The sequence below is a fragment of the Salvelinus fontinalis genome, chromosome 10 (genome assembly GCF_029448725.1).
Source record: "Salvelinus fontinalis isolate EN_2023a chromosome 10, ASM2944872v1, whole genome shotgun sequence".
Classification (NCBI taxonomy): Eukaryota; Metazoa; Chordata; class Actinopteri; order Salmoniformes; family Salmonidae; genus Salvelinus; species Salvelinus fontinalis.
Window position 1 is genome coordinate 17,343,947 of NC_074674.1, and position 16,998 is coordinate 17,360,944.

The 16,998-nt window shown below is 43.3% G+C and overlaps 1 pseudogene; it reads right to left on the reverse strand.

Moving 5' to 3' along the window:
- Positions 1-2,164: 2,164 nt before the first annotated feature.
- Positions 2,165-3,040, reverse strand: LOC129863217 (uncharacterized; annotated as a pseudogene).
- Positions 3,041-16,998: the final 13,958 nt, after the last annotated feature.

Genomic DNA, 16,998 nt, shown 5'->3' on the forward strand with positions numbered 1-16,998 from the left:
CAGAAATAGCATTATAAATATTCACTTACCTTTGATGATCTTCGTCAGAATGCACTCCCAGGAATCCCAGTTCCACAATAAATGTTTGATTCCTGGCCAAATTCCTCCTTGTTGTTCGCGCGTTCAGTACACAATCTAAACTCACAACGCGCGGGCAGGTCCAGGCAAAAGTTCAGACGAAAAGTCATATTACAGTCCGTAGAAACATGTCAAACGAAGTATAGAATCAATCTTTAGGATGTTTTTACATAAATCTTCAATAATGTTCCAACCGGAGAATTCATTTGTCTGTAGAAAAGCTATGGAACAGAGCTCGCTCTCACGTGAACGACCGTCACGAGCTCAAAGCATTCTGCCAGACCTCTGACTCATTCCACTCTCACTTCACAGTAGAAGCATTAGACAAGGTTTTAAAGACTGTTGACATCTAGTGGAAGCTTTAGGAAGTGCAGTTCCTAAAGTTTTAGAAACTTCAGAGTGTTTTCTATCCAAATCTACTAATCATATGCATATATTAGCAACTGGGACTGAGTAGCAGGCAGTTCACTCTGGGCATGCTTTTCATCCAAACGTGAAAATGCTGCACCCTATCCATAACTCCACTGCAACCATTGTGCTTAAAAATGTTGACTGGCAAAGGGGATGTTTTAGCATGCTTGCCAACTGGTGATGGCAAAAGTTTAATATATCAAGTAATGTATGTTGAACAACCGCTTCAAACAACCGTGTTCAGCAAGCAGTTGATAGGACTGGCAGTGGACAAAGTGCACAGTGTTGTTCACCGTTAAGTATACATTTCAGATTAACTTCTGGCTAACCATGCAGCCAGCTAGCTATATCATTCATCCCACTTTACTAACATTGCGCCAGCTGTATCAGGCAGCTTTAGATGCGAGGGAAAACAAATATATTTGCTAGATATCCATCTGAATGATGAAGTTGAGAAAATACTATGAAATACCTTCAGTCTGAGTTGGGTTCACCTAACATGCTGACCAGACCGTGCGTGAGCGTCGCAAAATACATTTTGAAATCCATGTTATTGAATTTTTGCACCCACACTGCTCGCACGCGCCAACAAGTGTCTGCGACGCCAAGGGCTAAAATAGAACTCCTTTCTATTTGTGACGTAGATCGCGCTGAAAGTCCTGCCTCTCCCATCTCCTCATTGGTTTATAGAAGCAGGTACCCACATGCCATCTCCTCATTGGTTATACCCATGTGGTTGATTGAAAGACAAACTGTTTTGCCGGTCGTCGTGGTAATACTATGAAAGTTTAGATGCCAATCACCATATACAGTATATCACAAAAGTGAGTACATCCCTCACATTTTTGTAAATATTTGAGTATATCTTTTCATGTGACAACACTGAAGAAATTACACTTTGCTACAATGTAAAGTAGTGAGTGTACAGCTTGTATAACAGTGTAAATTTGCTGTCCCCTCAAAATAACTCAACACATAGCCATTAATGTCTGGCAACAAAAGTGAGTACACCCCTAAGTGAAAATGTCCAAATTGGGCCCAATTCTGGAGTACTTCTCCTGTCTTATCCGGTGTCTTGTGGGAATTTAAGTATTCTCTCTTTCTCTCTTTCTTTCTTTCTCTCTCTCGGAGGACCTGAGCCCTAGGACCATGCCTCAGGACTACCTGGCATGATGACTCCTTGCTGTCCTCAGTCCACCTGGCCGTGCTGCTGCTCCAGTTTCAACTGTTCTGACTGCGGCTATGGAACCCTGACCTGTTCACCGGACGTGCTACCTGTCCCAGACCTGCTGTTTTCAACTCTCTAGAGACAGCAGGAGTGGTAGAGATACTCTCAATGATCGGCTATGAAAAGCCAACTGACATTTACTCCTGAGGTTCTGACTTGTTGCATCCTCGACAACTACTGTGATTATTATTATTTGACCATGCTGGTCATTTATGAACATTTGGCTTACTCAACCCACTCAAGTGACGCACCCCTCCTAGGGACGGCATGGAAGAGCACCAGTAAGCCAGTGACTCAGTGTAATAGGGTTAGAGGCAGAGAATCCCAGTGGAGAGAGGGGAACCGGCCAGGCAGAGACAGCAAGGGCGGTTCGTTGCTCCAGAGCCTTTCCGTTCACCTTCACACTCCTGGGCCAGACTACACTCAATCATATGACCCACTGAAGAGATGAGTCTTCAGTAAAGACTTAAAGGTTGATACCGAGTCTGCATCTCTCATATGGGTAGGCAGACCATTCCATAAAAATGGAGTTCTATAGGAGAAAGCCCTGCCTCCAGCTGTTTGCTTAGAAATTCTAGGGACAATTAGGAGGCCTGCGTCTTGTGACCGTAGCATACGTGTAGGTATGTACGGCAGGACCAAATCGGAAAGATAAGTAGGAGCAAGCCCATGTAATGCAGTAAAACCTTGAAATCAGCCCTTGCCTTAACAGGAAGCCAGTGTAGGGAGGCTAGCACTGGAATAATATTATGACATTTTTTGGTTCTAGTCAGGATTCTAGCAGCCGTATTTAGCACTAACTGAAGTTTATTTAGTACTCTTTCCGGGTAGCCGGAAAGTAGACCATTGCCGTAGTCTAACCTAGACGTAACAAAAGCATGGATAAATTTTTCTGCATCATTTTTGGACAGAAAGTTTCAGATTTTTGCAATGTTACATAGATAGAAAAAAGCTCTCCTTGAAACAGTCTTGATATGTTCGTCAAAAGAGATCAGGGTCCAGAGTGACGCCGAGGCCCTTCACAGTTTTATTTGAGACGAGTCTACAACCATCAAGATTAATTGTCAGATTCAACAGAAGATCTCTTTGTTTCTTGGGACCTAGAACAAGCATCTCTGTTTTGTCCGAGTTTAAAAGTAGAAAGTTTGCAGCCATCCACTTCCTTATGTCTGAAACACAGGCTTCTAGCGAGGTCAATTTTGGGGCTTCACCATGTTTAATTGAAATGTACAGCTGTGTGTCATCCGCATAGCAGTGAAAGTTACAATGAAAGTGAAAGTTAACATTATGTTTTCGAATGACATCCCCAAGAGGTAAAATATATAGTGAAAACAATAGTGGTCCTAAAACGGAAGCTTGAGGAACACCGAAATGGTTTGTCAGAGGACAAACCATTCACAGAGACAAACTGATAACTTTCCGACAGATAAGATCTAAACCAGGCCAGAACTCCAATCTCTCCAAAAGAATGTGGTGATCGATGGTATCAAAAGCAGCACTAAGGTCTAGGAGCACGAGGACAGATGCAGAGCCTTGGTCTGACACCATTAACCTGTTATGGCTGCAGCCCGACGCCGGTACACCTATGACAACATCCAGCTCAAGTGCAGGGCGCGAAATTCAAAATCTTTTTTTTTTTTTTTTAATATTTAACTTTCACACATTAACAAGTCCAATACAGCATTTGAAAGATAAACATCTTGTCAATCCAGCCAACATGTCCGATTTTTTAAAATGTTTTACAGAGAAAACACCACATATATTTATGTTAGCTCACCACCAAATAAAAAAAGAGGACAGACATTTTTCACAGCACAAGTAGGATGCAAGTAGCATGCACAAGCCAACCTAACTAACCTAGAACCAACCTAAATAACCTAGAAAAAACTACCTCAGATGACAGTCCTATAACATGTTACACAATAAATCTATGTTTTGTTAAAAAAATGTGCATATTTTAGCTATAAATCAGTTTTACATTACTGCTACCATCATAGCTACAGTCAGAAATCGCACGGGAGTAGCCAGAGTAAATACAGACACCAACGTCAACTACCTAATTACTCATCATAACACATTTCAGAAAAATATATGGTGTATAGCAAAATGAAAGACAAAGATCTTGTGAATACAGACAATATTTCCGATTTTTTAAGTGTTTTACAGCGAAAACACAATATATCGTTATATTAGCTTACTGCAATGGCTAACACACAAAAGCATTGATTCCAAGTAATCGGTAGCGATAGCACAGCTCGACAGATATATTAAATAGCATCCCAAATTGGGTTCTTATCTTTGTTGATCTTCCATCAGAATGTTGTAAAGGGGTCCATTGTCTAGTACCGTCTGTATTTTGGATCCAGAACGAACTATTTCCCTCTTGAATTAGCAAGCACACTGGCCGTGCGGCGCTAACCTCTCCTTCATGAAAGAATTCTTCCAAAGCATCACATCTAAAGTCCCGAATAAATTTCAATAATATAATTAAACTATATTGAAAAAACATACTTTAGGATGATATTGTGACATGTATCAAGTCAAATCGAAGCCGGAGATTATATTCACGTATAACCACAGTTTTGTCAGGTTTTGGCCAGGACTGTTCAGGTTTTGGTCACTAGATGTCCCCATTGCACCTTTTTTGTACCTTTTGTTTTTCCTTGCTCTAATTATTGTTTGCACCTGTATGTCGTTCCCTTGTTAGTATTTAAACCCTGTGTGTTCCTCAGTTCCTCAGTGTTTGTATGTTAGCACCCAGCCCCAGCTCAAGCCTTGTTCTGAACATATGATTCTCTTATTGGATTTTCCAGAGGTTCTCTGGTTTACTTCTTGTGTATTTTTGAGGAGTCTTTTGAGGTTTGTTTTTCCCTGCTGTTTTTACCACTTTGTGGAGTTTGTTTGTATTTTGGAGGATATCCATTTTGTGCTTCTTGACTTTATGTTTGGACATTGTGGATTTAGATTCTTTGCCTGAAGATTTTGTTCTTTAATTAAACCACCATCTCTAGTACTGCTGTGTCTGCCTCATCTTCTGGGTTCTGACGATTATTAGTGACTGTTTCTCGCACCGGGTCCTGACAGAAACACTGAGCCATTATAATGAACCCAGAGGCAGTCAGTACCCAGGATTTTTGTTCCATCCTGTCCCACCACGATGGGACTGTCCAACGCCACGAAGCTGCTCTGGTTCAGCAAGAGGCCTTAATGGCTAGACATTCTCAACTTCTGTCAGAGATGCTGACTTCCATAAAGCAGATTTCTGATCGACTTTCCCCGGCAACCGCTTCTGCTCCAGTTCATCAGATTCAAGTGCCCCTGGCAGTTAACTCCCTGGCTGAACCTCGTCTGCCGCCTCCCCAACGGTTCTCAGGTGATCTGAGTGTTTGTAAGGGGTTTTTCACCCAATGTTCTCTCTCCTTTGAGCTACAACCATCGTCGTTTCCCTCCGACCGGTCCAAGATAGCATATATCATCACCCTGCTGTCGGAAAAAGCCCTAGCCTGGGCTACTGCTGTGTGGGATGCCCAAAGTCCCTGCTGTGCCAGCTACTCTACCTTTGCTGAAGAATTCAAGCGAGTGTTTCAAGGTCCTACCAACGGCCCTGACTCAGGCAAACAGCTCCTGACTCTCCGCCAAGGTCGGCGCAGCGTGACGGACTATGCCATCCAGTTCCGCACTGTGGCAGCAGTAAGTGGCTGGAAAGACGAGGCGCTCACAGTGTGTTTTTTGAATGGTCTTTCTGACACCATCCAAGATGAACTGGCCACTCGGGAACCACCGGACAACCTCGAGTCCCTTATCAAGTTGGCTTTGCGCATAGACCAGCGTCTGAGAGAGAGAGAACTCAACCGTAGACCTCTCACCCTAGCTCCTATCGGTTCCAGCTCCGAGTCTCCACCTTTATCCTCGCTGGCTCCACCAGAACCCATGCAGGTTGGACGCATCTCCCAGGCTGAGAGAGACCGCCGGATGAGGGAGCGTCTATATTGCGGCAAACCGGGCCATTTCCGCTCCACGTGTCCCGGGCTCCAGGGAAACGCACTCTTCCGTGCAGGCCTGGGAGGACTAACGGGAAACATAACCTCCTCCCATCCATCCAACTCCCGCCTGCTCATTCCAGTTACCCTTTCCTGGGACGACCACGAGTTTCCTCTTCAAGCCTTGGTAGACTCTGGAGCCGTAGGTAACTTCATGGATGGGGTCTGGGCGAAGGAGAATGGCGTTCCTTCTGAACCTCTAAGTGACCCCATAAGGGTTACTACGTTGGATAGAAGCCCTTTGGGATCTGGACTTGTCACTCGTGCCACTACCCCCTTGCGACTTTCAGTTTCCCAACACCAGGAAGTGATGAACTTTCATCTGATCTCCTGTTCCGAGTTCCCTCTCGTCCTTGGTTACCCCTGGCTTCACAGCCATAACCCTCACTTCGACTGGTCTGTGGGCACTATCAAGCAGTGGGGTCCTACGTGCCAAGCCACTTGTATCTTCCCGAGTTCCCCGAGTTCCCCTCCCTAGTCTCTAGAATCCATCGACCTGTCCCGAGTTCCCGAGTGTTACCATGACCTCAAACCGGTATTTAGCAAACAGAGGGCCACCAAACTACCACCCCATAGACCTTACGATTGCACCATCGACCTGTTTCCGGGGACCTGCCCTCCCAGGGGTCGGATCTTTTCCCTTTCTCCTCCCGAACGAGCTGCTATGGATACCTACATCAAGGACGCTCTGGCAGCAGGCCTCATGCGTCCATCTACCTCGCCGGCGGGAGCAGGGTTTTTCTTTGTGGCCAAGAAAGACGGTGGATTACGACCTTGCATCGACTACCGGGGACTCAATGCCATAACCGTCCGTAACCGCTACCCGCTACCCCTTATGGCCACAGCCTTTGAGCTGCTCCAGGAAGCAGTTGTCTTCACTAAGCTTGACCCGCGGAACGCATACCATCTTGTGCGGATCAAACCCGGGGACGAGTGGAAGACCGCTTTCAACACGCCTACTGGTCACTACAAATACTCGGTGATGCCCTTCGGCCTGACCAACGCCCCGGCTGTGTTCCAAGCGCTCATAAACAATGTGCTTAGGGATATGCTTAACATCTTCGTGTTTGTTTACTTGGATGACATGCTCATCTTTTCGAGCTCCCTTCAAGAACACACTAAGCATGTCAGACAAGTGCTCAAACCCCTCCTAGACAGCCATTTGTACGTTAAGCCGGAAAAGTGTGAATTCCATTCCTCTCGAGTACAATTCCTGGGATTTATAGTGGAACCCGGTCGAGTCCAGATGGACCCCAAGAAGGTAGGGGCGATAGCGGATTGGCCCACCCCCAAGTCCGTTAAGGAAGTTCAGCGTTTCCTGGGCTTCACCAACTTTTACCGCAAGTTCATCAAGAACTTCAGCTCGGTGGCAGCCCCTCTCTCAGCTGTAACCAAGGGTGGCAACACAAGGTTTCTGTGGGGAAGAGAAGCTGAGACGGCCTTCCAAGGACTCAAGCAGCGCATCCTCTCTGCTCCCATCCTGACACTACCAACGGCGGATGAACCTTTTGTGGTGGAGGTAGACGCATCAGAGGTTGGTGTTGGAGCTGTCCTGTCTCAGAGGGGTGAAGACAAGAAGCTTCATCCTTGCGCCTTCTTCTCTCACCGGCTTACCCCGGCCGAGAGGAATTACGATGTGGGGGATCGTGAACTCCTAGCGGTTAAGATGGCATTGAAGGAATGGAGACACTGGCTCGAGGGGGCTTCTCAACCGTTTCAAGTGCTTACGGACCACAAAAATCTGGAGTATATCCAGCAGGCGAAGCGGTTGAACTCCAGACAATCTCGATGGTCTCTTTTCTTCTTCCGATTTCAGTTTATCCTCACCTATAGACCCGGGTCGAAGAATCTCAAACCGGACGCCTTGTCACGAATCTACTCTCCTAACACTCGAGAAGATTCTGACATGACTGTCCTTCCTGATGCTAAGATCGTGGCTCCGATCTCGTGGCAAGTGGAGGATACCGTGAAACAAGCTCAAGCCATCGAACCGGGCCCTGGAGGAGGTCCTGCCAATCGGTTGTTTGTTCCCAAGGCAACAAGGTCCCAAGTCCTTCTGTGGGGGCACTCCTCTCGCCTCACCTGTCACCCGGGCGTAGGTCGCACCTTGGAGTTCATCCAGCGTAAGTTCTGGTGGCCCACCATAAAAGAAGACGTTGCCACTTTCGTCAAGGCCTGTTCCGTGTGCTGCCAGGGCAAATCTTCTCACCTCCGCCCTCAAGAACTCCTTCACCCTTTATCTATTCCCCACCGACCCTGGTCCCATATCTCGTTGGACTTTATTACTGGCCTTCCTCCGTCCCATGGTAATACTACGATCCTAGTCATCATCGACCGGTTTTCTAAGGCGGCCAGGTTTATTCCCTTGACCAAATTACCTTCTGCCAAGGAAACAGCTGAGTTGGTGATTAACCATGTGTTCCAAGTCTTTGGCATTCCGCAAGATATGGTTTCCGACAGAGGTCCCCAGTTCGCCTCAAGGTTTTGGAAGGCCTTCTGCCAACTCATAGGGGCCACGGCCAGTTTATCTTCAGGGTACCATCCGGAGTCCAACGGCCAAACTGAGAGGATGAATCAGGAGCTGGAAACCACCGTCAGATGTATGGTTTCCAACAACCCGTCCACATGGTCATCCTTCATTGTTTGGGCCGAGTACGCGCACAACACCTTGTGCTCCTCCTCCACTGGTATATCCCCGCATGAGTGTCAGTTTGGCTATGCTCCTCTATTGTTCCCGGACCAGGAGGCAGAAGTCAGAGTGCCTTCAGCCTCGAGGTTCATCAGACGCTGTCGGCTTACGTGGAAGAAGGCACGTCTTAATCTTCTGCGTTCCTCACAGCAGTACCAACGACAAGCCAACAGACGTCGCCGTCCCGGTCCTACCCTGTACCTCGGCCAGAGAGTATGGCTCTCAACAAAGAACTTACCGCTACGGGTGGAGTCTCGCAAGCTGTCCCAGAGATTCATCGGTCCCTTTAAGATTGCCAGGAGAGTCAAACCCGTTACTTTTTGCCTGCACTTACCCAGATCCCTTAAGATCAATCCAACATTTCACATTTCTTTATTAAAACCTGTTGTTTTTTCTCCCCTTATCCCGGCAGGCAGACCTCCCCCTCCGCCCCGTGTCATCGGTGGCCAGTCGGCTTATACTGTCCACTGGATATTGGATTCCCGCCGGGTGCAGCGGTCCTGGCAGTATCTGGTGGACTGGGAAGGCTACGGTCCCGAGGAGCGCTCCTGGGTTCCTGCCAAGGACATACTGGACCCTGACCTCATTCGTCAGTTCAGGACCCTCCACCCTGAGAAGGCTGGTAGGAACGTCAGGAGCCGTTCCTAGGAGGGGGATTCTGTCAGGTTTTGGCCAGGACTGTTCAGGTTTTGGTCACTAGATGTCCCCATTGTACCTTTTGTTTTTCCTTGCTCTAATTATTGTTTGCACCTGTATGTCGTTCCCTTGTTAGTATTTAAACCCTGTGTGTTCCTCAGTTCCTTGCTCAGTGTTTGTATGTTAGCACCCAGCCCCAGCCCAAGCCTTGTTCTGAACATATGATTCTCTTATTGGATTTTCCAGAGGTTCTCTGGTTTACTTCTTGTGTATTTTTGAGGAGTCTTTTGAGGTTTGTTTTTCCCTGCTGTTTTTACCACTTTGTGGAGTTTCTTTGTATTTTGCAGGATATCCATTTTGTGCTTCTTGACTTTATGTTTGGACATTGTGGATTTAGATTCTTTGCCTGAAGATTTTGTTCTTTAATTAAACCACCATCTCTAGTACTGCTGTGTCTGCCTCATATTCTGGGTTCTGACGATTATTAGTGACTGTTTCTCGCACCGGGTCCTGACAAGTTTTCCAGGAGGCAATACAAAGTCCAACTTCGCGCCATGGAGAAAAAAAATTATGGCGGTCCTCTCACTCCAAGAGGCTGTATTCAATCCCTGAACGAGATATTCAAGTCCTTTCTGCTCTCACTTCCGCATGACACCCAGGGGAAGGCGTATGATGTGTTTCTATGGTCCCAAGTGACATGCCCTTTTATAGACAAGCTCTTGAAAAGAGACCTCGCATTTGGAAATCTCACTTCCGGATAGGAAATGGGCTGCAGAAAGAGTTCTGGTTCACTTAGAGAAATAATTCAAACGGTTTAAGAAACTAGAGAGTGTTTTCTATCCAACAGAAATGATAATATGCATATTGTACGAGCAAGAATTGAGTAGGAGGCCGTTTGAAATGGCCACCTATTTTCAGGTTACTCAGTGCTGCCCTTGCAGCCATAAGAAGTTAAAAGGTAATTTACCACCTTCACAAGTGCAGTCTCAGTGCTATGATGGGGTCTAAAACCAGACTGAAGCATTTCGTATACATTGTTTGTCTTCAGGAAGGCAGTGAGTTGCTGCGCAACAGCTTTTTCAATTTTGTTTGAGAGGAATGGAAGATTCGATATAGGCCGATAGTTTTTTATATGTTCAACATAGGAGGGCCAAGCACAGGAAGCAGCTCTTTCAGTAGTTTAGTTGGAATAGGATCCAGTAGGCAGCTTGAAGTGTGTGCAGCCTGTGCAATTAACAAAGCAGAGCTCATGTCGTTCATGCAACTTTTTCCAAATCATCATTAGAGTCACATCATGCATGTCACGGCCGTCGTTGAAGGAAGACCAAGGTGCAGAGAGAATCTTGTGATTATCACAAGAATCTTGTGATTCCAGCCAATATTTCCGATTTCTTAAGTGTTTTACAGCGAAAACACAATATAGCATTATATTAGCTTACCACAATAGCCAGAAACACAAGCCATTTACCAGCAGCAAAAGTTAGCGATCGTAACAAACCAGCAAAAGATATATAATTTTTGACTAACCTTGATAAGCTTCATCAGATGACAGTCCTATAACATCAGGTTATACATACACTTATGTTTTGTTCGAAAATGTGCTCCTTTCTTCGCCAGGACGCAGAAAGGAGCTCTGGCTGTCGTTCTAGAAAGCTCCCGTTATAGCCCTTAGATATATCGACTCTGTTTTTATTCAATATAGGTGTTAAAGACATCATAATGTTGTTATATTAAAACCTGTTGAGGATGGGGGCGCTGTTGTGACTATTTATGCTAATCGTGTAATTTTTGAAACGGCTTCCCACAAAGTTCTTGATCGTACAATATGCATATTATTATTATTATTGGATAGAAAACAGTCTATAGTTTCTATAGGAGTTGAAATTTTGTCTCTAAGTGGAACAGAGCCCATTCTACAGCAATTTCCCTGACATGGAGTCAGATTTCAGAAATTTTGGCCACTGTTCTGGAGTCAGTTAAAAGGGCACTGTTATTGCTATGACTATACGGACACTGCTTACGTCTTCCCCTGGATGCCTTTACGTGATGACGATTTGAATGGGGTCGATTGCGCGTTCACAGGCACTATAAATTAAAAAACCCTGTAGCTAGCAAGTCTTTTCTTGGTGCGTAACGCGCGTGGAGGACACCGACCCGCTCCTGTTCCAAGCATTAGTGTTGGGAGTAATCTTTCTCCGGTCATGTTAAGACTCGTTATAGGAGTTAAAAACATCATAAGGTAGTTAATTTAAAGCGTTTTATAGCAATTTATATCCGTTTAGTGCGATTTTGGGACATTTATTTCTGAAACGCTCTGAATTGCTGGGCACGCTTCTAGTTCATCCCGAACGCAGTTGGCATTTCCACATGGCAAGAGGACAGCTTTCCTCCAAAAGACGATTGGACCCAAGAAAGGATCCTTTGCCCAAGATACTGATGGAAGAACAGCTCAAAGTAGGACATTTTTATTATGATAAATCGTGTTTCTGTCGAAAAATATTAGTGGCTTAGGACGCCATGTTTTTTGACGTAGCTTCGCTTGGCGCAAACTGTATTGAAAAGTAAGGATAATTAAAAAAATGTAATTCCGCGATTGTATTAAGAATTAAATTGTCTATCAATCCCTGTCCACCCTATATTTTTTAGTCACGTTTATGAGTATTTATGTATAAGAGTAGATCACTGTCTAAGTGGCGCACGGACATTTTCTCACCAGCTGGTCTACATTTCACATTGTCTAACCATGATTTTGGTGGCTAAATATAAACATTGTCGATCAAACTCTATATGGATTGTGTAATATGATGTTACAGGAGTGTCATCTGAAGAATTCTGAGAAGGTTAGTGAAAAAATTTATATATTTTGGCGATGTTTACTTTTATCGCTCACTTTGGCTAGAATCAATGCTGGGCTGCTATGTGCTATGTGCTATGCTAATATAACGATTTATTGTGTTTTCGCTGTAAGACACTTAGAAAATCTGAAATATTGTCTGTATTCACAGGATCTGTGTCTTTCGATTCGTGTATGCTGTGTATTTTTACGAAATGTTTGATGATTAGTAAGTAGGTAAACACGTTGCTCAATGTAGTTCTTCTAGTCCATTTGTGACCGTGGGTGCAATTGTAACCTATGCCATCTACCTGAAATATGCACTTTTTTCTAACAAAACCTATCCCATACCATAAATATGTTATCAGACTGTCATCTAATGAGTTTTTTTCTTGGTTAGGGGCTATAAATATCTTAGTTTAGCCGAATTGGTGATAGCTACTGGTGTTGGTGGACAAATAAAAGATGGTGGATTATGCTAATGTGTTTTTAGGTAATAGATGTACATCTTTACATATTGTGTCTTCCCTGTAAAACATTTTAAAAATCGGACATGTTGGCTGGGTTCACAAGATCTGTGTCTTTCATTAGCTGTATTGGACTTTAATGTGTGAAAGTTAAATATTTTCAAAAAAATTTTTTTTTGAATTTCGCGGCACTGGTTTTTCAGTGGGGGTGGGGGGGGAGTGCCGCTAGCGGCACTCTCATCCTAGACAGGTTAAACCGAGTTATATCAGTTTATATCAGTATATTGCGATTTTCAGATATGTATTTGTGCTGCCTTCTAGGGACTTGGGCACGTCTCGCCCACATGGCTAATGTTTCCTGCTAATTCGAACGTTGAAGAGGACAATCTACAACTGAGCAACGATTCTTTTGGACAAAGGACACCTTGCCCAAGATTCTGATGGAAGCTCATCAAATAGTAAGAACTATATATGAGGTTAATTCGTTGTTCTGTTGAAAAATGTAAAACTCATATTCCGCACTTAATCTCGGTGCGGTCTCGCTTTAACACTGTCTAGATACTTGAGAGGATTGTGATCTGTGTACGCCACAAACTTTGAGTGCAAGAGGTACTCCCTGAACTTATCAGTCACAGTCCATTTAAGGGCATGAGGCTCCAATTTGAATGCACTGCATTGCTTCTTGTTCCATTCTGATCCCCAACTGCTGTACGCCAATACCCTCTCTACTCCATCTTGCTGTTGGCTTAACACAGCACCCAGGCCATTGAAGATTGCATCTTTGTTCAAGATTAGGGCTGTGCCAGTCTCACGGTAATTGACTGTTGATTAACATAAACACATTTAGCATCTGCTGGCTTCCACTCATAGCTTACAAGCCACTGATGCAGACCTTTGGAACATTTACAATTAAAAAGAAAGTTTAAGGCCATGTAATATAGCTTACACCATCACAATAAATCCCTTATTAATTTTAGACAGGTCTATTTCACAAGAACAGAATAGCATTCTCTGAGTTGTCCTTATGTTAGGCCCTGAACTAGCTATGCCATATGGCTGTGGGCTACACGAGTTCATTTAGCAGACAAGAGTTGCTTAGAATTCCGTGCCTTATTTTATATTATTTTATAGTATGAAGAATACAACTGAACATAGCTGAGAAAATAGCAAGGACCTTTTCTCCAAACGATTCGAGGGAGTGCGCACATGCCGCTATTCTCTGTTGTGTGGATAACAAGGAAACAGGTTGCCCTATATGCTTATTTTAGAATTATTTATGAAATGTTGGGCCAGTTGCCCGCGACATACATGGGCCTGATGAAGGGCCCAGATCTGCAGAGCCACAGGCCCACCATGCAATTTGAATACCACCCCAAGTATTAATTGTTGACGCAAGTCCATCACATCTATAATTAGAAAAGGAGATCTTTCTTTCTTTAACATATGATACATGATCCCTTTAATGGTTTCACCAACAAAATGTTTTTTGGACACTACATAAGTTAGCATGATATTTTTATGTGTTGGTGACTATAAATCAAATTAATTTGCTAAATAAATCATATTATTCAATAGTTTTAATACCATGAAATGATAATAATTAATAATTAATGATAATGAAATGCATTCTGGGATTCATTGTGCAAATACTCTCCAAAGTGTTGTTGTTCCTTCAGGATAGGGTCTATTTTTCTCCATTTCCGCCTTTCAGCCCTGAAGCCAGGATATGCATATAATTCGTACCTTTGGAAAGAAAAGACTCTGCAGTCTGTATAAATGTTAAAATAATGTAGGAGACTAATCCATTAGATATGGTAGGAGAAAATCCAAAGAAAAAACGACCAGATTTTTGTTGTTGTTGAGAGAGCCCATGCTCTTCCAATGGAACGTATAGGTAAAAAATGATATCTAGCTCCCAGTATGCAATTCCTATGGCTTCCACTGGATGTCAGTAGTCTTTGTTCAAGGTTTCAGACTTGTTTCTTCCCAAATGAGGAAGAATAATGAGTTTTGATACAGGGACACAGTCTTGGAAATCAGTGTATGCGCGCGATGAAGAGGACACGCACCTGCAAATATTGTTTTCCTATTGAACATACTTCTTTCCGTAAGAAATATTATAGTTTAATTACATTTTAGGCTATCTGAGGATTAAATAGAAAAAGCATTTTGACTTGTGGAAACAAAGTTTAGCGTTAGATTTTTGGATTCCATTCTCTGCATGAACAAGCGGATTACTCAAATCGATGGTGCCAACTAAACAGACTTTTTAGGATATGAAGAAGGATTTTACTTAACAAAAAGACACTACATGTTGTAGCTGGGACCCTTTGGATGACAGATCAGAGGAAGATTTTCAAAAAGTAAGTGAATATTTAATTGCTATTTGTGAATTTATGAAACCTGTGCCGGTGGAAAAATATTTTGATGTGGGGCGCCATCCTCAAACAATCGCATGGCATGCTTTCGCTGTAATAACTACAATAAATCGGACAGTGCAGTTAGATTAACAAAAATGTAAGCTTTTAACCGATATAAGACACTTGTATGTACATAAATGTTTAATATCCATAATTTTTATGATTATTTATTTGAATTGCGCACCCTCCAGTTTCACCGGAAGTTGTCCCCCTAGCGGGATGCCTAGCCTTAAGAAGCAACAGTTGAGCTAGCTATCAAGAAGACAAAGGTCGAAAAAAAAATAGAGAGAAAGTCGAGAATAGAAAATTACGGATTTAAAATCAGCAATGTATCAACACAAAAGTGGAGCCCAAAAGAGGAAGGCCAAAAATGAGAAAGCAAAGGAGGTATCACAATTATTTAAATTAGATTCCTTTTTCAAATGCAGTTCAAGTGCAGACATTGCTAGTACAAGCAATGTAGCAGGACCAGAAGAGGATGTAGGTTTATCATCGCCAGCAGCAGCTTTTAGTGGATCAAGTGAGCCAAGGCCAAGCTGTCATGAGACATCTCAGATTCACATGGGTGCCTGTTTGCTATATGAGCAATGGAAGCTCAATGGCACTATTGACGCAGAAATGGAAAGAGGCGTGCGTAACGCAGCAAATTTCTGGCGACAGGAGTTGGAGTGCATAGTTAATGAAATTCTCACACTTACATCATGTAATTTGCCGTTCAGAGGGCACCGTTGAAATCTTGGGCAGGCCAACAGTGGGAGTTTTCTCAGTATAATTGAACTGCTGTCATTTTATGACCCAGTTCTGAAAAAACTTTTAGAACGCCCTGCAGGATCCGTTAACCATCTCAGTCCTCAAATCCAAAATGAGCTGATTTATATCTTAGCCGAGCGAGTGAAGTGTGACATTCCGGGAGAGATGCAGGAAGCTCCATTTTTTTCTATTATTACGGACACCACACCGAATGTATCCAAAATAGACCAGTTAAGCCAAGTTTATTGCTATGTGAGAGTGATAAGGGATTCAAATAATGTCGCCACAGATCTGACCATCACAGAGTTGTTTTGGGGATTTCTGGAGACTGCTGACACATCAGCAGCTGAGCTTCAACATAAAATCTTGGGCAGAATAGAGGATAATGGGCTGGATATTTAAAAATGTCGTGGGCAGGGATATGATGGAGGTGCTAACGTGAGCGGGGTCTATTCGGGTGTGTAGGCCGGAATATCCGAAAAAGAGCCGCTTGCTGTTTATGTGCATTGCTTAGCGGCAATCTTAACCTGGCTCTCACCGACTCCATCAAAAATGTGCCAGAGTTTAACCTCTAACGCCTCACAAACCCGGATCCGGGAGCACCCCCAACACAAAAGCTGACTAGCATAGCCTAGCCTAAAGTTATAGGGATATCATAAAATAAAATGTTCATGAAATCACAAGTCCAAGACACCAAATGAAAGATACAGATCTTGTGATTCAAGCCATCATCTCTGATTTGTAAAATGTTTTACAGGGAAGACACAATATGTAAATCTATTAGCTAACCACGTTAGCAAAAGACAACAATTTTTTCTTACTCCACCATTTTCTTATTACATCAGTAGCTATCACCAATTCGGCCAAATAAAGATATTGATAGCCACCAACCAAGAAAAAACCTCATCAGATGACAGTCTGATAACATATTTATTGTATAGGATAGGTTTTGTTAGAAAAATGTGCATATTTCAGGTATAAATCATAGTTTACAATTGCACCCACCATCACAACTCGACTAGAATAAATACAGAGAGCAACGTGTATTACCTAATTACTAATCATAAAACATTTCTTAAAAATATACAGCGTACACTAACTGAAAGACACAGATCCTGTGAATCCAGACAATATTTCAGATTTTCTAAGTGTCTTACAGCGAAAACACAATAAATCGTTATATTAGCATAGCACATGTGCAAACATTACCCCAGCATTGATTCACGGCAAAAAGAGCGATAGCATTATCACCACCAAAATGTATAAATTTTTTCACTAACCTTCTCAGAATTCTTCAGATGACACTCCTGTAACATCATATTACGACATACATATAGAGTTTGTTCGAAAATGTTCATATTTAGCCACCAAAATCGTGGTTATAAGATGAGAAAAGTAGCCAAGCTGGTCAGAAAATGTCGGGCGCCATATTGGACAGTGATCTAG